Source organism: Rutidosis leptorrhynchoides, chromosome 2, assembly GCF_046630445.1.
Source record: "Rutidosis leptorrhynchoides isolate AG116_Rl617_1_P2 chromosome 2, CSIRO_AGI_Rlap_v1, whole genome shotgun sequence".
Lineage (NCBI taxonomy): Eukaryota > Viridiplantae > Streptophyta > Magnoliopsida > Asterales > Asteraceae > Rutidosis > Rutidosis leptorrhynchoides.
In genome coordinates this window covers 637480813-637505210 of record NC_092334.1, presented here as the reverse complement: position 1 = coordinate 637505210, position 24398 = coordinate 637480813, and positions in this window count along the sequence as shown.

The following is a 24398-nucleotide window of genomic DNA, read 5'->3' as shown; positions in this document are numbered from 1 at the left end:
GGTGGTCAATTGTCTATATGAAACATATTTCAATTAATCAAGTCTTAACAAGTTTGATTGCTTAACATGTTGGAAACATTTAATCATGTAAATATCAATCTCAATTAATATATATAAACATGGAAAAGTTCGGGTCACTACAGTACCTACCCGTTAAATAAATTTCGTCCCTAAATTTTAAGCTGTTGAAGGTGTTGACGAATCTTCTGGAAATAGATGCGGGTATTTCTTCTTCATCTGATCTTCACGCTCCCAGGTGAACTCGGGTCCTCTACGAGCATTCCATTGCACCTTAACAATTGGTATCTTGTTTTGCTTAAGTCTTTTAACCTCACGATCCATTATTTCGACGGGTTCTTCGATGAATTGAAGTTTTTCGTTGATTTGGATTTCATCTAACGGAATAGTGAGATCTTCTTTAGCAAAACATTTCTTCAAATTCGAGACGTGGAAAGTGTTATGTACAGCCGCGAGTTGTTGAGGTAACTCAAGTCGGTAAGCTACTGGTCCGACACGATCAATAATCTTGAATGGTCCAATATACCTTGGATTTAATTTCCCTCGTTTACCAAATCGAACAACGCCTTTCCAAGGTGCAACTTTAAGCATGACCATCTCTCCAATTTAAAATTCTATATCTTTTCTTTTAATGTCAGCGTAGCTCTTTTGTCGACTTTGGGCGGTTTTCAACCGTTGTTGAATTTGGATGATCTTCTCAGTAGTTTCTTGTATAATCTCCGGACCCGTAATCTGTCTATCCCCCACTTCACTCCAACAAATCGGAGACCTGCACTTTCTACCATAAAGTGCTTCAAACGGCACCATCTCAATGCTTGAATGGTAGCTGTTGTTGTAGGAAAATTCTGCTAACGGTAGATGTCGATCCCAACTGTTTCCAAAATCAATAACACATGCTCGTAGCATGTCTTCAAGCGTTTGTATCGTCATTTCGCTCTGCCTATCAGTTTGTGGATGATAGGCAGTACTCATGTCTAGACGAGTTCCTAATGCTTGCTGTAATGTCTGCCAGAATCTTGAAATAAATCTGCCATCCCTATCAGAGATAATAGAGATTGGTATTCCATGTCTGGAGACGACTTCCTTCAAATACAGTCGTGCTAACTTCTCCATCTTGTCATCTTCTCTTATTGGCAGGAAGTGTGCTGATTTGGTGAGACGATCAACTATTACCCCAATAGTATCAAAACCACTTGCAGTCCTTGGCAATTTAGTGATGAAATCCATGGTAATGTTTTCCCATTTCCATTCTGGGATTTCGGGTTGTTGAAGTAGACCTGATGGTTTCTGATGCTCAGCTTTAACCTTAGAACACGTCAAACATTCTCCTACGTATTTAGCAACATCGGCTTTCATACCCGGCCACCAAAAATGTTTCTTGAGATCCTTGTACATCTTCCCCGTTCCAGGATGTATTGAGTATCTGGTTTTATGAGCTTCTCTAAGTACCATTTCTCTCATATCTCCAAATTTTGGTACCCAAATCCTTTCAGCCCTATACCAGGTTCCGTCTTCCCGAATATTAAGATGCTTCTCCGATCCTTTGGGTATTTCATCCTTTAAATTTCCCTCTTTTAAAACTCCTTGTTGCGCCTCCTTTATTTGAGTAGTAAGGTTATTATGAATCATTATATTCATAGATTTTACTCGAATGGGTTCTCTGTCCTTCCTGCTCAAGGCATCGGCTACCACATTTGCCTTCCCCGGGTGGTAACGAATCTCAAAGTCGTAATCATTCAACAATTCAATCCACCTACGCTGCCTCATATTCAGTTGTTTCTGATTAAATATGTGTTGAAGACTTTTGTGGTCGGTATATATAATACTTTTGACCCCATATAAGTAGTGCCTCCAAGTCTTTAATGCAAAAACAACCGCGCCTAATTCCAAATCATGCGTCGTATAATTTTGCTCGTGAATCTTCAATTGTCTAGAGGCATAAGCAATCACCTTCGTTCGTTACATTAATACACAACCAAGACCTTGCTTTGATGCGTCACAATAAATCACAAAATCATCATTTCCTTCAGGCAATGACAATATAGGTGCCGTAGTTAGCTTTTTCTTCAATAACTGAAACGCTTTCTCTTGTTCATCCTTCCATTCAAATTTCTTCCCTTTATGCGTTAATGCAGTCAAGGGTTTTGCTATTCTGGAAAAGTCTTGGATGAACCTTCTGTAGTAACCAGCTAGTCCTAAAAACTGGCGTATGTGTTTCGGAGTTTTCGGGGTTTCCCACTTTTCAACAGTTTCTATCTTTGCCGGATCCACCTTAATACCTTCTTTGTTCACTATGTGACCGAGGAATTGAACTTCTTCCAACCAAAATGCACACTTTGAAAACTTAGCGTACAATTCTTCCTTCCTCAATACTTCTAACACCTTTCTCAAATGTTCACCGTGTTCTTGGTCATTCTTTGAGTTAATAAGTATGTCATCAATGAAAACAATGACAAACTTGTCAAGGTATGGTCCACACACTCGGTTCATAAGGTCCATGAACACAGCTGGTGCATTAGTTAAACCAAACGGCATGACCATAAACTCGTAATGACCGTAACGTGTTCTGAAAGCAGTCTTTGGAATATCATCTTCTTTCACCCGCATTTGATGATACCCGGAACGTAAGTCAATCTTTGAATAAACAGACGAGCCTTGTAGTTGATCAAATAAGTCGTCGATTCTCGGTAGTGGGTAGCGGTTCTTGATGGTAAGTTTGTTCAACTCTCGGTAGTCGATACACAACCTGAATGTACCATCTTTCTTCTTGACAAACAAAACAGGAGCTCCCCACGGTGATGTGCTTGGTCGAATGAAACCACGCTCTAAAAGTTCTTGTAATTGGCTTTGCAGTTCTTTCATCTCGCTGGGTGCGAGTCTGTAAGGAGCACGAGCTATTGGTGCAGCTCCTGGTACAAGATCTATTTGAAATTCAACGGATCGATGTGGGGGTAATCCCGGTAATTCTTTCGAAAATACATCGGGAAATTCTTTTGCAATGGGAACATCATTGATGCTTTTTTCTTCAGTTTGTACTTTCTCGACGTGTGCTAGAACAGCATAGCAACCTTTTCTTATTAGTTTTTGTGCCTTCAAATTACTAATAAGATGTAGCTTCGTGTTGCCCTTTTCTCCGTACACCATTAAGGGTTTTCCTTTTTCTCGTATAATGCGAATTGCATTTTTGTAACAAACGATCTCTGCTTTCACTTATTTCAACCAGTCCATACCGATTATCACATCAAAACTTCCTAACTCTACTGGTATCAAATCAATCTTAAATGTTTCGCTAACTAGTTTAATTTCTCGATTCCGACATATATTATCTGCTGAAATTAATTTACCATTTGCTAATTCGAGTAAAAATTTACTATCCAAAGGCGTCAATGGACAACTTAATTTAGCACAAAAATCTCTACTCATATAGCTTCTATCCGCACCCGAATCAAATAAAACGTAAGCAGATTTATTGTCAATAAGAAACGTACCCGTAACAAGCTCCGGGTCTTCCTGTGCCTCTGCCGCATTAATATTGAAAACTCTTCCGCGGCCTTGTCCATTCGTGTTCTCCTGGTTCGGGCAATTTCTAATAATGTGGCCCGGTTTTCCACATTTATAACAAACTACATTGGCATAACTTGCTCCGACACTACTTGCTCCGCCATTACTCATTCCGACACCATTTGTTCCTTTTGTTCTATTAATCCCTGGTCCGTAGACCTCACACTTCGCCGAGCTATGACCATTTCTTTTACACTTGTTGCAAAATTTGGTGCAGAACCCCGAGTGATACTTTTCACACCTTTGGCATAGCTGCTTCTGATTGTTGTTGTTGTTGCGGTTATTATTGTTGTTGGGATGATTGTTGTAGTTGCTGTTGTTGTTGTTGTTGTTGTTGTTGGGCCGTTTGTTGTAGTTGCGATTGATGTTGCGATTGTTGGGATAATTGTTGCGATTATTGTTGTAATTGCTGTTGTTGTTGTATTGGTGATTCTTATCACCGTTTTCCTCCCACTTTCTTTTGACTTGCTTCACATTGGCCTCTTCAGCAGTCTGTTCTTTAATTCTTTCTTCAATCTGGTTCACTAGTTTGTGAGCCATTCTACATGCCTGTTGTATGGAGGCGGGCTCGTGTGAACTTATATTTTCTTGGATTCTTTCCGGTAATCCTTTCACAAACGCGTCGATCTTCTCTTCCTCATCTTCGAATGCTCCCGGACACAATAGGCACAATTCTGTGAATCGTCTTTCGTACGTGGTAATATCAAATCCTTGGGTTCGTAACCCTCTAAGTTCCGTCTTGAGCTTATTGACCTCGGTTCTGGGACGGTACTTCTCGTTCATCAAGTGCTTGAATGCTGACCACGGTAGTGCGTACGCATCGTCTTGTCCCACTTGCTCTAGATAGGTATTCCACCATGTTAACGCAGAACCTGTGAAGGTATGCGTAGCGTACTTCACTTTGTCCTCTTCAGTACACGTACTTATGGCAAACACCGATTCGACCTTCTCGGTCCACCGTTTCGATCCGATCGGTCCTTCGGTTCCATCAAATTCCAAAGGTTTGCAGGCAGTGAATTCTTTGTAGGTGCATCCTACACGATTTCCTGTACTGCTAGATCCAAGGTTATTGTTGGTATGTAGCGCAGCCTGTACTGCGGCTATGTTTGAAGCTAGAAAAGTACGGAATTCCTCTTCATTCATATTCACGGTGTGTCGAGTAGTCGGTGCCATTTCCTTCAAAATAGTTAAATGGAACAAGTTAATCATACAGAATATTAAGAGTAGTTAATAGTATTTCGTAGCATAATATGAACTCATTTATAAAAGCTTTTTCTTCATATTAGCGTTTTATAAGTTTAAATTCGGGTAGTACCTACCCGTTAAGTTCATACTTAGTAGCTAATATACAATTCAACTACTACAATTCTATATGAAAAACTGATTATAATAATATTTCGCGTTCAAACTTTTATACAATATTTTACAAACTTACAATACCGCTTATTTTACATAAAGCATGAAATATAGCACACAATAACTTTGATACAAGATAGTTGTGAAGATACTTCTAGCTAGTACACAAGTCGTTCAGCAAAGGCAATAAAGACACGTAATTCATACGCCCAGAAACAAGTCATGCATTCTGGTTTTACTAGGACTACTTCCCATCCTTGGTCTTGTGGAACATAACCGTTATGGCCGTTGATAAGACAGCGTGTTGTAACGTCCTCAAAGGGACGAGGGTTACGTAATGTCCAACAGTCCCGTAATAATCTAAAAACCTCATTTCTTACCCCAATTACCGACTCCGTCACTTGTGGAAATGTTTTGTTTAATAGTTGTAGCCCGATGTTCTTGTTCTCACTTTGGTGAGTAGCGAACATTACTAATCCGTAAGCATAACATGCTTCTTTATGTTGCATGTTAGCCGCTTTTTCTAAATCACGAAGTCCAATATTCGGATATATTGAGTCAAAATAATTTCTTAACCCGTTGCGTAAAATAGCATTTGGGTTCCCCGCAATATATGCGTCAAAGTAAACACATCGTAACTTATGGGTTTCCCAATGTGATATCCCCCATCTTTCAAACGAAAGTCTCTTATAAACCAAGACATTCTTGGAACGTTCTTCGAATGTCTTACAAACTGATCTCACCTTAAATAGTTGTGCCGAGGAATTCTGGCCGACTCTAGACAAGATTTCATCAATCATGTCTCCGGGTAGGTCTCTTAAAATATTGGGTTGTCTATCCATTTTGTGTTTTTAAACTGTAAAATAGACAAGAGTTAGATTCATAAAAAATACTTATTAATACAAGCAATTTTTACATATATCATAAAGCATAAGAACACAATATTACATATATTACACCACACAAATACAACTATCTTATTCCGACTCGCTCGTTTCTTCTTCTTCGGCTTTAGTTCGTTTTGCCAAGTTTCTAGGGATATATGATGTTCCCCTAATACGAGCCGTCGTTGTCCACATTGGTTTAGAAAAACCTGGTGGTTTAGAGGTTCCCGGGTCATTGTTACAACTTAAGGACTTCGGGGGTTGACGATACATATAAAGTTCATCGGGGTTGGAATTCGATTTCTCTATTTTTATGCCCTTTCTCTTATTATTTTCTTTTGCCTTTTTAAATTCAGTTGGGGTAATTTCTATAACATCATCGGAATTCTCGTCGGAATCCGATTCATCGGAGAATTGGTAATCCTCCCAATATCTTGCTTCCTTAGCGGAAACACCATTGACCATAATTAACCTTGGTCGGTTGGTTGAGGATTCTCTTTTACTTAACCGTTTTATTATTTCCCCCACCGGTTCTATTTCTTCTTCCGGTTCCGATTCTTCTTCCGGTTCCGATTCTTCTTCCGGTTCCGACTCTTCTTCCGGTTCCTCTTCGGGAACTTGTGAATCAGTCCACGAATCATTCCAATTTACATTTGACTCTTCATTATTATTAGGTGAGTCAATGGGACTTGTTCTAGAGGTAGACATCTATCACATAATATCAAACACGTTAAGAGATTAATATATCACATAATATTCATATGTTAAAAATATATAGTTTCCAACAAAAATGTTAAGCAATCATTTTTAAAGAAAACACGGTCGAAATCCAGACTCACTAATGCATCCTAACAAACTCGATAAGACACACTAATGCAAATATTCTGGTTCTCTAAGACCAACGCTCGGATACCAACTGAAATGTCCCGTTCTTATTGATTAAAAACGTTCCATATTAATTGATTTCGTTGCGAGGTTTTGACCTCTATATGAGACGTTTTTCAAAGACTGCATTCATTTTAAAACAAACCATAACCTTTATTTCATCAATAAAGGTTTAAAAAGCTTTACTTAGATTATCAAATAATGATAATCTAAAATATCCTGTTTACACACGACCATTACATAATGGTTTACAATACAAATATGTTACAACAAAATAAGTTTCTTGAATGCAGTTTTTACATAATATCATACAAGCATAGACTCCAAATCTCGTCCTTATTTAAGTATGCGATAGCGGAAGCTCTTAATAATCACCTGAGAATAAACATGCTTAAAACGTCAACAAAAATGTTGGTGAGTTATAGGTTTAACCTATATATATCAAATCATAATAATAGACCACAAGATTTCATATTTCAATACACATCCCATACATAGAGATAAAAATCATTCATATGGTGAACACCTGGTAACCGACATTAACAAGATGCATATATAAGAATATCCCCATCATTCCGGGACACCCTTCGGATATGATATAAATTTCGAAGTACTAAAGCATCCGGTACTTTGGATGGGGTTTGTTAGGTCCAATAGATCTATCTTTAGGATTCGCGTCAATTAGGGTGTCTGTTCCCTAATTCTTAGATTACCAGACTTAATAAAAAAGGGCATATTCGATTTCGATAATTCAACCATAGAATGTAGTTTCACGTACTTGTGTCTATTTTGTAAATCATTTATAAAACCTGCATGTATTCTCATCCCAAAAATATTAGATTTTAAAAGTGGGACTATAACTCACTTTCACAGATTTTTACTTCGTCGGGAAGTAAGACTTGGCCACTGGTTGATTCACGAACCTATAACAATATATACATATATATCAAAGTATGTTCAAAATATATTTACAACACTTTTAATATATTTTGATGTTTTAAGTTTATTAAGTCAGCTGTCCTCGTTAGTAACCTACAACTAGTTGTCCACAGTTAGATGTACAGAAATAAATCAATAAATATTATCTTGAATCAATCCACGACCCAGTGTATACGTATCTCAGTATTGATCACAACTCAAACTATATATATTTTGGAATCAACCTCAACCCTGTATAGCTAACTCCAACATTCACATATAGGGTGTCTATGGTTGTTCCGAAATATATATAGATGTGTCGACATGATAGGTCGAAACATTGTATACGTGTCTATGGTATCTCAAGATTACATAATATACAATACAAGTTGATTAAGTTATGGTTGGAATAGATTTGTTACCAATTTTCACGTAGCTAAAATGAGAAAAATTATCTAATCTTGTTTTACCCATAACTTCTTCATTTTAAATCCGTTTTGAGTGAATCAAATTGCTATGGTTTCATATTGAACTCTATTTTATGAATATAAACAGAAAAAGTATAGGTTTATAGTCAGAAAAATAAGTTACAAGTCGTTTTTGTAAAGGTAGTCATTTCAGTCGAAAGAACGACGTCTAGATGACCATTTTAGAAAACATACTTCCACTTTGAGTTTAACCATAATTTTTGGATATAGTTTCATGTTCATAATAAAAATAATTTTCTCAGAATAACAACTTTTAAATCAAAGTTTATCATAGTTTTTAATTAACTAACCCAAAACAGCCCGCGGTGTTACTACGACGGCGTAAATCCGGTTTTACGGTGTTTTTCGTGTTTCCAGGTTTTAAATCATTAAGTTAGCATATCATATAGATATAGAACATGTGTTTAGTTGATTTTAAAATTCAAGTTAGAAGGATTAACTTTTGTTTGCGAACAAGTTTAGAATTAACTAAACTATGTTCTAGTGATTACAAGTTTAAACCTTCGAATAAGATAGCTTTATATGTATGAATCGAATGATGTTATGAACATCATTACTACCTTAAGTTCCTTGGATAAACCTACTGGAAAAGTGAAAAATGGATCTAGCTTCAAAGGATCCTTGGATGGCTCGAAGTTCTTGAAGCAGAATCATGACACGAAAACAAGTTCAAGTAAGATCATCACTTGTAATAAGATTGTTATAGTTATAGAAATTGAACCAAAGTTTGAATATGATTATTACCTTGTATTAGAATGATAACCTACTGTAAGAAACAAAGATTTCTTGAGGTTGGATGATCACCTTACAAGATTGGAAGTGAGCTAGCAAACTTGAAAGTATTCTTGATTTTATGTAACTAGAACTTGTAAAATATATGAAGAACACTTAGAACTTGAAGATAGAACTTGAGAGAGATCAATTAGATGAAGAAAATTGAAGAATGAAAGTGTTTGTAGGTGTTTTTGGTCGTTGGTGTATGGATTAGATATAAAGGATATGTAATTTTGTTTTCATGTAAATAAGTCATGAATGATTACTCATATTTTTGTAATTTTATGAGATATTTCATGCTAGTTGCCAAATGATGGTTCCCACATGTGTTAGGTGACTCACATGGGCTGCTAAGAGTTGATCATTGGAGTGTATATACCAATAGTACATACATCTAAAAGCTGTATATTGTACGAGTACGAATACGGGTGCATACGAGTAGAATTGTTGATGAAACTGAACGAGGATGTAATTGTAAGCATTTTTGTTAAGTAGAAGTATTTTGATAAGTGTCTTGAAGTCTTTCAAAAGTGTATGAATACATATTAAACACTACATGTATATACATTTTAACTGAGTCGTTAAGTCATCGTTAGTCGTTACATGTAAATGTCGTTTTGAAACCTTTAGGTTAACGATCTTGTTGAATGTTGTTAACCCATTGTTTATTATAACAAATGAGATGTTAAATTGTTATATTATCATGATATTATGATATATAATATATCTCAGTATGATGTATATACAGTTAAATGTCGTTACAACGATAATCGTTACATATATGTCTCGTTTCGAAATCATTAAGTTAGTAGTCTTATTTTTACATATGTATTTCATTGTTAATACACTTAATAATATATTTACTTATCATTTAACATAATTAACCAAGTGTATCAATATCTTAATATGATTCATATGTACCTAGTAAGACGTTGTTATAACGATAATCGTTATATATATCGTTTTCGAGTTTCTTAAATTAATAGTCTCATTTTTATGTATATAACTCATTGTTAAAATACCTAATGAGATACATACTTATAATAAAAACATGTTAACTATATATATAACCATATATATGTCATCGTATAGTTTTTACAAGTTTTAACGTTCGTGAATCACTGGTCAACTTGGGTGGTCAATTGTCTATATGAAACATATTTCAATTAATCAAGTCTTAACAAGTTTGATTGCTTAACATGTTGGAAACATTTAATCATGTAAATATCAATCTCAATTAATATATATAAACATGGAAAAGTTCGGGTCACTACAACTAATGCATCCTAACGACTTATCAGTTAGAAACACTAATGCAGACCTGGTTCGCTAAGACCACCGCTCTGATACCAACTGAAAGGACCCGTTCATATACATTATAAACGATTCACAATAGTTGATTAAATCGCGAGGTATTTGACCTCTACATGATACATTTTACAAACATTGCATTCGTTTTTAAAAGACAAACTTTCTTTACATCGAAAAATGACAGACATGCATACCATTTCATAATATCCACTATCCAACTATAAATTGACTTAATAATAATCTTTGATGAACTCAAAGACTCGAATGCAACGTTCTTCGAAATATGTCATGAAAGACTCCAAGTAATATCTTTAAAATGAGCAAATGCACAGCGGAAGATTTTTTTAATACCTGAGAATAAACATGCTTTAAAGTGTCAACCAAAAGGTTGGTGAGTTCATTAGTTTATCATAATCATTCATTTTAATCATTTTAATAGACCACAAGAATTTCATTTCCAGTTCTCATAAATATACGTCCCATGCATAGAGACAAAAATCATTCATATGGATTGAACACCTGGTAACCGACATTAACAAGATGCATATAAGAATATCCCCTATCATTCCGAGAAATCCTTCGGACATGATATAAAACAACATCGAAGTACTAAAGCATCCGGTACTTTGGATGGGGTTCGTCGGGCCCATAGATCTATCTTTAGGATTCGCGTTAATTAGTAGATCGATTTACTAATTCTTAGGTTACCAAGAAAAAAGGGGCATATTCGGCTTCGATCATTCAACCATATAATGTAGTTTCGATTACTTGTGTCTATTTCGTAAAACATTTATAAAAATTGCGCATGTATTCTCAGCCCAAAAATATAAAGGGTAAAAAGACAAATGAAACTCACCATACTGTATTTCGTAGTAAAAATACATATAACATCATTGAACAAGTGCAAGGTTGGCCTCGGATTCACGAACCTATATTAATTATATATTTATATGTTGGTCAATATTTGTCTAACAATTTAGGTCAAGTCATAGTGTACCACATTCCTAATGCTCGAGACTAATATGCAAAAGTCAATTTGACTCAAAATGATTTCCAAAATCTATACATGATTAATATATAGTTTAAATATCGTCATTTTATATTTTTAAATATCTTTAAAAGATTTATTAGAGTAAATAATATAATTCATTTATTAATAAATAAAACTTTATAAAAAAATATACTTTTATATATCTTAAGTAATAAAATTTATAAAGTTCATTTAATATCATAAAGATAATATGATAGGTATTATTAAAGAAATTTTATTACACGTAGTAAAAATATGTTTGTATCTCATATGTATTTGATAAAATAATATCTATAATAATAGTAAGTAAAAGTTGCATTATTTTGTAATAATAATTATTATTATTCTATTAATTAAAATATCAATATTCATAATTACTAAAATAAAATGATAATTCTAATTATGATAACATAAATATTTATGATACTTTTTAATATTATCTTTTAAAATAATAATTCTATTTAAAATGATAATAATAATGATATTTTATAGTAACAATGACATTTCTATTAAAATGGTAATTTTTGTTAAAATGATAGTTTTAATACAATGATACTTTTAATGATAATAGTAATGATAAAAAAATAATAAGAACGATAATTTTATCTAAATCATTATCTTACAATATTTAATTTTCATCATGATACACATACTCATTATTTCTTAATTGATTCGTTTAATAGCTTTTAATCGTCTTTTATATCGTTTTCATGTTAATGATAATAATAGTAATCATAATAATTAAGTGTTACTAATATAAGTTTTAATCATAATAATACTAATGGTAATAAATATTATGAATATATTAATGATAATACTAATTATAACTTGAACGATAATAACGATAGTAATAATAATAAAAATAATAATTTTTAATGTTAATACTTTTTATAGATAATGATAATAATAATAATAATAATAATAATAATAATAATAATAATAATAATAATAATAATAATAATAATAATAATAATAATTAAATAAAAATTAGGGCGACGATAGTAACGACGATAATAATAATCATTTTTAATAATAATACAAAAAAATTCAATTGATTATAACTTCTAATTCGTTCATCGAAACCATTCGATATCTAAATGAAAAGTTCTTAATTTTTCGCTAGCTTTCCAACGACATGCATATCTTATACCTTATCTTAACCGTAGGTGTAACTAATTTGGGATTCAACATAACCTAACTAAGGGCAATATCAAAAGTTACAAGCATGCATAATCCTAAATACTCGAGCACTAGTCAGGTATACAATATTAATATGTGAAAATTAATTTACGAGTACTCACGTATCAATATTGAGATTCAATATTACAGGAAAGGTACGTAAACATAACGGAGATGAAAATCACTAGATTGACCTCGCGAGCCTACTCATCACCTCTATATCTATAACCCATAATTTCCTTAACTCTATCCCGCTCGAAAAATGATTTCGAAATCACTCGAACAGCACTACGTCGTAATATTTTATGTATATTAATAATATCTTGAAATAATATGGAGTAAATATATATATGTAAATCGATTGAGAGAGTTTAGAGAAAATATTTTCAAGTTTCTATGAAATAATGAAACCTATTGAATTCTATTTATAATAGAATTTTGAATTATTAAAGTGAATTATTAAAGTATGAATTATTAAAGTGAATTATTAAAGTATGAATTATTAAAGTGAATTATTAAAGTATGAATTATTAAAGTGAATTATTAAAGTATGAATTATTAAAGTGAATTATTAAAGTTAAAGTAAAGTAAAAATAAAGTAAAGGTAAAGTTTAAGTATAGTAAAAGTATAAAACTATGTACGTATAATACGCGTATAAATATATATAATATTAATTTAAATCTTTATATATATTTAATAAAATAAAATATAAATATCGTTATCTTTATCATACTGGCTAAGTAATGAGTTGTCAAAAGTGGTTCTAGATATTTATAAAAGTTATATACATTTTAATAATAAAGTTCTTTTTAAACTGAAAACGTTTTTGTACGTTTGAAACTAAATCAAATAAATATGATAATTTTGTTTTCCAAAACTAAATATATTTAAGAATTATTTTGTTTAAAGGTTAAAGTAATGGAAATCGTTATATCATAAAACGTTTTAGAAAAGTAGAATCATATATATTCATAATAGGTTTCAAGTCTTTAAATTACAGTCTGTTGGAAAAGCATGGGATAAAGTCCAAAGGTTAAATAAACGTATGAAATCATCTTAATGAAAAATGTCGAGTTACTTAACTTTTCGAAATCTATTTCCTAAGTTATCTATATTCCTAAATTTCACTTTCACCCTAAATAATATGAAAGTTAACTAGCTAACACCTATATAGGAAATTGAACAGGAAACTCCACTAACCCTTGTCTAGTTCCCGTTAATTGACACATTTGTTCTTACTTATAAATCATTTTACCATTTTCTGAATGTTGTCAAAAAGAATAGATTTCTTAAATCACAGTGGACCTCATAACATAGACCCGTAATCATATTACAATGTATCTGATAATTCAATCATTTGATATTATCTTCTAATTCCATCGATAAACATATTGAAGCAAATACGTTCGTTTAAAGTATTATACGTTTCATACTTTATTAATATTCTCAAGTTATAATATATATATATATATATACATATATATACATATCTATTTATATATAACGGTTCGTGAATCGTCGAAATTTGGTCAAGGTTATAATGAATGTATGAACACAGTTTAAAAATCTTTGAGATTCAACTTACAACTTTGCTTATCGTGTCGGGAATATATAAAGATTAAAGTTTAAATTTGGTCGGAAATTTCTGGGTTGTCACAGATGCGCCTGAAGAGCTCGATATAATGCAAAGCGCGCGCACCCGAATATCTACTGACATCATTCCAACATGGTCATCAGTAAGAGGTAGGTTGCATAAAATAGCAGCAAAATTAAATATTTTACCCTAATTGAAGTTGAAATTTATTCTCGGACATTATATCAACAGGAAGTTTATGGCGTTTAAAACAACGATAGTCGAATGAATGGTGGGATAAACACCATACAAGCGAAAAACTCATGAGGGTAGTCCGTGAAAAGATAAAGGGAGGTGAAAGAGAGTCAAAAGGAAAAGGGCCACGAAAGCAACGTCGGGTTAAAGTACATGATGGCACTAGTAAGGAAAAATAAAAACCCAAGAAGTGGTTGCGTGGTGAATAACCCAGATAATACGATTGCTGGGGAATGCAATAAGAAGGGGCACAAAGGCTAGAAACAAAATTGACATGATGCGCCTTGCATACGTAAAAATAAACGGCGCAAAAGAGCAAAAGATAGCAACAGTAGGATTGATCACCCAGACATCTGTTGAAATTTTGTTATGTTTTTATTTCTGTCATTTGAATTACTTTTTATAAATTGAATCATGCAATTTAAGCCCTTAATTTGTGCATTTGTTACTTATATGCCCCTAAAGCTGCACAGGGATAAACTCCGAATCCCAAGTGGCATAGTTTAGTTTGGTTACTAATACTATCTCTAATGGTAACAGTAGTAAAACATTGGTTTGTTTCAAATACTCGTATACCGCGTAAGACAGAGACTTGCAAAGTCATGACTATAAAATACAAGTTTAGTTACTTGTTCATTCCACGGACATTGGATTATCTGGAAGACTCTTGAAATAAGCATTGGGTTGCTTATATAGATGGATTCGATATTGGTTTATCAATGCGTACAAATAATTTAAAACTCAAGAGTATAATATATATAAGCATTGGTTTGCTTTGATAATATGAAAGAATAAAAAGATCATGCGCATATAGAAGGGTCGCTCCCGTCATATGCGAATGACATTTATTCCTATGCTGTAATGCGCATGCAAATACACCGCTTACAAATTTGCAAACAAATATGAAATGCATATAAGAAAATATATTCAAACGTTCATACACGATAAGTAGAGCAACATTTATATTAAAATGCCTTTAGCAAACAGAAAATCTCTTATACTCCAGCATCGTATAAGAAAAGGCAGATAAAATTCTACTCCTCCGCATATCGTTTAAAATAATTATTACCCACTAATATACTAAGGGTGGCTTAATTGGAACGGTGCCCTACACTAAGGAGAATATACAATCCTCGCCCGCAGCGATCAGACGTATATCCCGCTTTGAAGACAAAAATAACATAAATATAGATATAGGGATGCGAAACCCTTAAACTGCTGGCCCCATCCCTCGCTGGCGAAAAACAGCATAGTGGGAGCGGACTGTCATGACCCGAAAAATTTCGACTAATTTTAAATCAAACTTTCAATACGATTTAGTATTTTTGACACAATAAGAAAAGTCTGTAATGTTGAGTCTCAAAATCTTTGAACTATTCTTATGAATCCATTTGACATTTGATTATTTCCGACGACTCACGATACGATTGCTTGTAAATAGATATGTGTGTGTATAATAATATGAAATATTATTTATTGTAATTGTTATAATTAATTTTGTAAAATAATAAATTTTATTTACAAAGTATATATATATATATATATATATATATATATATATATATATATATATATATATATATATATATATATATATATAGGATTTCGAAGTTGTTTAGTAAACAACGATAACGCTCAATTTTCATTCGATTGATAGTAAACGAGTTAAAAAGGAACTTATGTGATTTGAAAATAAAAGGTGATCTTAAAATGAGTTCTATAAATTATAGACTTAATAAAAATGTATTTAGGAACTATTTGGTAAGTTTTTAAAACTTTTTATATTTTTACCCAGAATTGAGAGGGACAGTTGGTGTAATTTTTATTTAATAGTTAATGATCGAATTTTTATACCATAATGACCAAAATAAATAAATATAGTTAATTTAAAAATATGGGATTTTTCCGGATACTTTTTATCCGCCACTGATTATGACGGAGCACGAAATTCAGCCCGTAAAAGAAATTTAAAACAATAATGGACTGATGGCTATACTATTAATACTGTGTTGCACGTTTCTTTCAATCTTTCAAGTTGATTGAATTGTGATTTTTAAATATATTATTAATATTAATATTAATAGAGTTAGTACACGAACTATAACTTATAATTATACAAAAACTAATATGAGTATAATTCATATTACATATCCTACTTTATCGTTATCATAAAAGTTAGACTAATAATAATCATTTACCTAATACCACTTGACTATTTAAATAACAACTAGGTGAAAAAATAAAATAAATAAATAATAACAATCGAATAGATCCACACGTGACTTTCATTTGATATTGATATTGATTGATATCTTGGGAGTATTTTGAAGAAGTCAAAAAGGGGATGAATACATGATTATAAAATCTCTATTATGTCGGCCATATATTGTTTTATATACCAATTCAAATTCATAGCGTTATTCATCTAACTGCATAATTCACCTCTAATAAATAAACCTATACAATCAAGAAAAGACGACTTGAAAAAAAATATAACAAAAAAAATAAAAATAACGGAGAGTGAGCACTCGTAAGGGAAATAAAGGTGACTCCTACTAGTTAATTCGATGCTCTTTTGAGGTAATTCCTAACCTTACTTCAATATTTATATATGATTATGTACCGTGTGTTCATATTTTGATTGGAGCAAACCGAAATCGGCCATTAAACTCACCATCTTGATTGATTAGGAAACCGAAAAGTTCGGGTCCTAAATCAACGACTAGGAATTTAAGAATGTGTTAACAATCAACATTAATACGTTGTATGATATAATGATGGGAACTGTTATACTTAATTAATTTAATTACTAGAATTAAAAGAGAATAATAGTCATAGAATCATAAGTTGAATTGATAACTTAATAAAAGTATTTTTTTACTCGCCTAAATTAAATTTCAGGAAGGATTTAAAACCCATGGAAATTTTATTTTACCATTTTCATGGCGTCTTAATTTTATTTTTAGTTTTATTTATTTTTTTTTTAAATTTTCCTACTTATTGGCCGGAGTTCCACTCGGAAGCAATCTCTCTATCCGTCGAATAGAGAGAGGGATGATTTTCTCTACTTTTGAGAGGGTTTTTCACTATAGGTGAAGAAATGACTTCTTTGTATTCTCGGATAGGGGAATGATTATCTACATATCACCTCCCCCATACACCACTCATTGTGGTATTGGGTTTTGTTGTTGTTATTAATAAAAGTATTTTTTTTTTTTACAAATTTTACAATTTGACAGACTTTGGGATATTGTGAGAAAAAGAAATGGGAATTGGATTTGAAAGTGAAGTTTATATGAGTGTAATTACCAAATAAACATGAAGATGTACGGTTTCGTAAATATTGCACTTGATATCCCTTCAGTAAAACCTTTTAAAAATTTATGATTTTACAATTATTAATATATATATATATATATATATATATATATATATATATATATATATAAGATATAGGGTTCTTGTAAACAATAGTAGGCGTACCATTTTAATACTATGAATTAATTAATTTCTGTACTCATTATATTAGCTGAGATGGACAAATTTGTATGATGTAATATTACTTCTATTAAAATAATAATAAATATAGTTACGGTTATAATTTATTAATTAAATATTATTTATTTAATTAAATAGAAATGATAAAATAAATCCATAAATCAATAAAACATAGAGGGCTTCATTGGAATTTGTCTTAATAATTGTGGAGTACAACAGTAAGCTATAACTAAATACTTAAATTTTATCATTGGTGTTGTATGACTTATGACTTGACCTAGATTGTTAGACATTAATTAACCAAGATATGTTCTCTAGGTTGATGTCTATGGTCACTTGCATTTCGAGTTTCAATCACATCTCTGTAATTTGCTTTTCTGTGCTGCTAAGGTGAGTTTCATTTGCTCCCTTTTTAATTGCTTTTGCAATATATATTTTTGGGCTGAGAATACATGCGCTGCTTTTATGAATGCATTACGAAATAGACATAAGTACTTAAAATATATTCTACGTTGAGTTGTACCACTGGCATACTTCCCTGTAGCTTGGTAACTACCATTTACATGCGGTATTGTAAACGCGAATCCTGTTGATAGATCTATCGGGCCTGATAACCCCAACCGGACTGGACGACCAGTATTCAACGGTTGCACAATACTTCGTTTCAGTGACTACACTTGGTACAGTGTAGTGAGATTTCATAAAAAAGGGAATATACGACGTTGATTAAATGTTAAGTATGGTTACCAAGTGCTCAACTACTTAGAATATTTTTATTAAAACGTTTATGTAAACGGAAATCTTGTGATTTATTAATATATTGAAATGATTGTTATGATAAACCTATGAACTCACCAACCTTTTGGTTGACACTTTTAAGCATGTTTATTCTCAGGTATGAAAGAAATCTTCCGCTGTACATTTGCTCATATTACATGGAGTCGTTAATGGCATATTTAGGACAACACCTCGCAATGGGACCAAATGTTGATGACTTCATCCATGTGGATTAGGACCGGTCGTTACAGGTGGTATCAGAGCGGTGGTCTTAGCGAACCAGGTCTTGCATTAGTGTGTCTAACTGATAGTTGTTTAGATGCATTAGTAGGTCTGGACTTCGACCGTGTCTGCATGTCAAAAGTTTTGCTTATCATTTCTTGTCGAAAATTATTTGCTTATCATCCTTAAAGTCTAGACACATCTTAATGCCTCTATTGCATAGACAGTGTATAGATAAATTCATATCTTAGCATATCTGTTATTGTTACCTGTGCCTGACAACTTCCGTAGATTCCCCTGTAACTTATGGGATTTTAGTATTATATATGCATATGTAAATTATGTATTGCAGGGTACTAATCTACATCCTATAATCTATTTCTTATCAAAAATCCTTCATCTGATCGTACGAGGTGAATCCCTCAACTAGTTCGAGTCCCTTAGATTCCGATAGCTATTCCGATAGTTATTTCGACAGCTATTCCGACATGGATATTCACCTAAGCTCCGAAGGCAGTGTAACCGGAATGGATCAGCCAATCAGCCATCATCAATCCTGAACGAATTGGGGCTGAGTTCGTAGTCGAGTAAATCAATGGAGACAAGAAGAAGGTGATCTTTTCCATCAATCAATTTCCCTCTTGGCAAAGAACCTGAAGCACTTACCGGCGAACCAGTCCGAAACACTATTTTCTCTCTCAATTCCAGAGTATCTCGCCACGACTATATCACAACTCAGATTCTAAACCTTATTTATTCGCTCGTTCCTACCGACAATCATCCCGGAATAATATAATAAGTCAACGAGCTTCGCGCCCGAGTTATAGTCTTGGAAAATATGGTGCAAAACGTACCAGCTTCAGCAACATCACCAGCACCAACAGTACCACCAACAACCTAAGTTTCAACATCACACGCCTCAACATCCCATTCTGTACCTCGAGTATAATTATCGTTCTACGAATCGTTCTACATTATTTATCTTCGTTCGACATGGCAATTATGTAATCTTTAATATTTTAGAGATTATATACTCTTGTTCTAATGGTAAATCAAATGAGATTAATATTATATTAACTCATTAAATCCATGATTTCATCTGAAGGAAATATATATGCAAGTATATTTTCATCAAGATTGTAATTAAGAATTCTTTCGTACAAACTGTTAATGGTGAAAATATTTTAACGGGTAGGTAATACCCGAGGAATATTTTGATTTCACATTAATAAGTTACACTGTACATTCTTCAACTCAGATTCAGCAATCATTAACTATACTGCTCAAATCCACACATGTACGTATCCGTTCACCAAAGAACAACTATTTTCATTCAAATTCAATTTCATATTTGGATTTTGATCTATCAGAATCCAACAAGTGGCATAATGAAGAAAACATTGGACAAAAATAAAATTTGTTAGAAACGAACAAATTAACTATGAAAAAATAAAAATAAAAATTTGTTAAGAATCCACGCTAACTGTTCCTAGCTAACTGCTCCTAGCTAACTGATTACATTTTATTTATCGCAATTTAATTATCGCAAATTATATTCTCCCAATTTTATTTATCGTCATTTAATTTCTGTTATTTACTTTACGCACTTTATTTATCGTCATTTAATTTCTGTTATTTATTTTACGCACTTTAAATATCGGGACACGTATACAAGGTTTTGACATATCATATCGACGCATCTATATATTAATTCGAATAACCATAGACACTCTATATGCAGTAATGCTGGAGTTAGCTATACAGGGTTGAGGTTGATTCTACAATAATATATATAGTTTGAGTTGTGATCGAGTCTGAGACATGTACACGGGTCACGATACATATTAATTAATTCGAATATTATATATTAAACTAAATATGAATGATTGGACTGTTAACTGTGGACTATCTACTGTGGACGAATAATATTGAACAATTAAAATGAATTAAAATACTGATTATAACATATGAAACTAAATAGTTCTTCAAGTTTGCCACTTGATTTCATCTTAAACCTCATTTGTATCTTGACGATTCCAATCTGCGTTCAAACCTTTAATGACTCTTGAAAACACCTCAATCGAAAGGATGAACCAACCGCATTTCATCTACGGAAGGAAAGATTGATGCATATAGTTATGCACTTGAAAACACTCGGAACCTGAGTAAACGTTTAACACGTATCTGTACTAGCTCCTTTGGCATTGTTATTACCGAAAATAACTTTACAATCCCTCTTCAAAGTAGCCAATTTTATCATAGCTCCAGCAAATCAACTTCGACTTTTCGTTCGAAAACAACCATATTATAACCTTGATATATATGCGTACTCTTTTATTGTTACCGGGGAACCTTTTATATTCCATCATATTACCAGCAGACGTACCAACAACCTCGTTGCTCCTTGACTTAAATCTCTCTGACAAATCACTATATTTATCTATTGAAGTTTCATCATGTACTCATCCGCATCTTGTAACAAGAATTGCCATACCAATTACCGGGAATCAGCAAATCTGTATTGTGAGTCTTGCAACGTTTCCACATTAACAGTTATATGTATCCATATAACATTTATCTCTTAGAACTATGATCTTCCATTCTGAAATTCTGAAAAACACCCAGTCTGCGAATTAATGCTCTGAATTTTTAAAAATTGAATGAAGCAACAAAAACTGTAAACAACCTCAACAGCCAAAAGATAATGATAAGGAATATGTGACGACCCGGAAATTTCCGACCAAATTTAAACCTAACCTTTATATGTTTCCGACACGATAAGCAGAATTTGTAATGTGGAATCTCAAAAAGTTTGGAACACCATTCATGTAATCAATTACCCTTTGACCGTGTTCGATGATTCACGAACAATTATGTGTATATAGATATGTATATATAATATATAATAACTGAAAAACATTAACAAAGTATTTGATATATATGATACTTTACATGAACGTATTTGTTTCGATATATTTATCGACAGAATTAAGAGATAATATCAAATAATTGAATTATCAGATACATTATGATATGATTACGGGCCAATGTTATGAGGTCCACTATGATTTAAGAAATCTATTCTTTTTGACAATATTCGGAAAATGGTAAAGTGATCTATAAGTAAGAACGTGGAGTGTAAATAACTTAGATGTTGGATATCGACAAGCTAAGTAACTCGACATTTTTCATTAAGATGATTTCATACGTTTATATAACTTTGGACTTTATCCCATGCTTCACCAATAGACTGTAATTTAAAAACTTGAAACCTATTATGAATATATATAATTCTACTTTTCTAAAATGTTTTATGATATAACGATATAAATTAATATTAAATATATTTATACGCGTATTATACGTACATAGTTTTATATTTTTACTATACTTTAACTTTACCTTTACTTTACTTTTACTTTACTTTTACTTTACTTTAACTTTAATAATTCACTTTAATAATTCACTTTAATAATTCACTTTAATAATTCACTTTAATAATTCATTTTAATAATTCATACTTTAATAATTCACTTTAATAATTCAAAAATTTATTATAAATAGAATTCAATAGGTTTCATTATTTCATAGAAACTTGAAAATATATTTCTCTAAACTCTCTCAATCGAATTACATATATATATTTACTTAGTATTATTTCAAGATATTATTAGTATACATAAAATACTACAACGGAGTTATATTCAGACGATTTCAAAATAAGTTTTCAAACGGGATAGAGCTAAGGAAATTATGGGTTATAGCTATGGAGGTTATGGGTATTGTTCGAGGGTATTGCTCTTGAGGTCAACCTAACGTTTATCATTTTCGTTGCGTCTACGTACTTTCCTGCAATATTGAATCACAATATTGATACGTGAGCATTCATATCTTATCTTTTATATATTAATAGTGTATCCCTGACTAATGGTCGAGTATATATGATTATGCATGTTTGTATGCTTAATTTCATCGTTAAAGAGTTTATGATAAATCATGAATTTGATACATATGCTACTGAGATAAGGTATATGATATGCATGTCGTTGAAAAGCTAAAGAAAAATTAATAACTTTTCATTTTGAAATCGTGTGGGTTCGATGAACGGATTAAAAGATATGGTCAACTGAATTATTATTAATTTTAACATTATTATTAAAACGATTATTATAATTGTTATCAGTTAATTATCTTTATTACTAAAAATTAATATTTTTATTGAAACTATCATTTTATTATTTTTATCATTATTATTATTATCAATATTATTTAATCAAATAAATATGCGTACAAAGATATTTTTACCACACGTAATATAATTACATTAATAATACATACCACTATATTTTTATGATATTAAGTAAATTTTATAAATTTTATTACTTGAGATATATAAAAGTATATTTTTATCATATAAATATAAATTTTTATTTATTAATAAATGACTTGTATTATTTAGTATAATAAGATCTGATAAATATATTTAAATATATAAAATGACTATATATAAGTTATATAATAAACATGTATAGATTTTTGAAGTCATTTTGGGTTAAGTTGACTTTTATTGACTTTTGCATGTCGGTCTCGAGAATTAGGATTGTGATACACTACAACTTGACCTAAATTGTTAGACAGATATTGACCAACATATAAATATATATACTTAATATAGGTTCGTGAATTCGAGACAAACCTTGCACTTGTTCAGTGCCGTCATATACATAATTGCTACGAAATACAGTATTGTGAGTTTCATTTGCTCCCTTTTTAATTGCTTTTGCAATATATATTTTTGGGCTGAGAATAAATGCGCTGTTTTATAAATGTTTTACGAAATAGACACAAGTACTAAAACTAATTCTACGTGGGTTTAAACTAGAAATATACCCTTAGCTTGGTAACATTAAACTACTTGTCTATGTACGATAGGCACGAATCCTAAAGATAGATCTATTGGGCCTGACAAACCCCATCCTGACTATGGGATGCTTTAGTACTTTGAGGTTATATTAAACACACCTGATCTGGTGTACTTCAGAGGGTAAAACATGAACGTTAAGGCTTGAAACCGGGTGCCTACAACTTATAGAATACTTTTATACACTTGCGAGTGTACATATATTTATAAACAAAAATCTTGTGGTCTATTACTATTACAGAAATGATTGATTATGATAAACTAATGAACTCACCAACCTTTTGGTTGACACTTTAAAGCATGTTTATTCTCAGGTATTAAAGAAATCTTCCGATGTGCATTAGCTCATTTTAAGGATATTACTTGGAGTCATTCATGACATACTTTGAAAGAAGTTGCATTCGAGTCGTTGAGTTCATCAAGATTAATATTAAGTCAATTATAGTTGGATGTAATATGAAATGGTATGCATGCCGTCAATTTTAGATGTAAATAAAGTTTGTCTTTTAAAAACGAATGCAATGTTTGTAAAACGTATCATATAGAGGTCAAATACCTCGAGATGTAATCAACTATTGTGAATCGTTTATAATGTATATGAACGGGTCCTTTCAGTTGGTATCAGAGCGGTGGTCTTAGCGAACCAGGTCTTGCATTAGTGTGTCTAACTGATAGTTGTTAAGATGCATTAGTGAGTCTGGACTTCGACCGTGTCTGCATGTCAAAAGTTTTGCTTATCATTTTTAG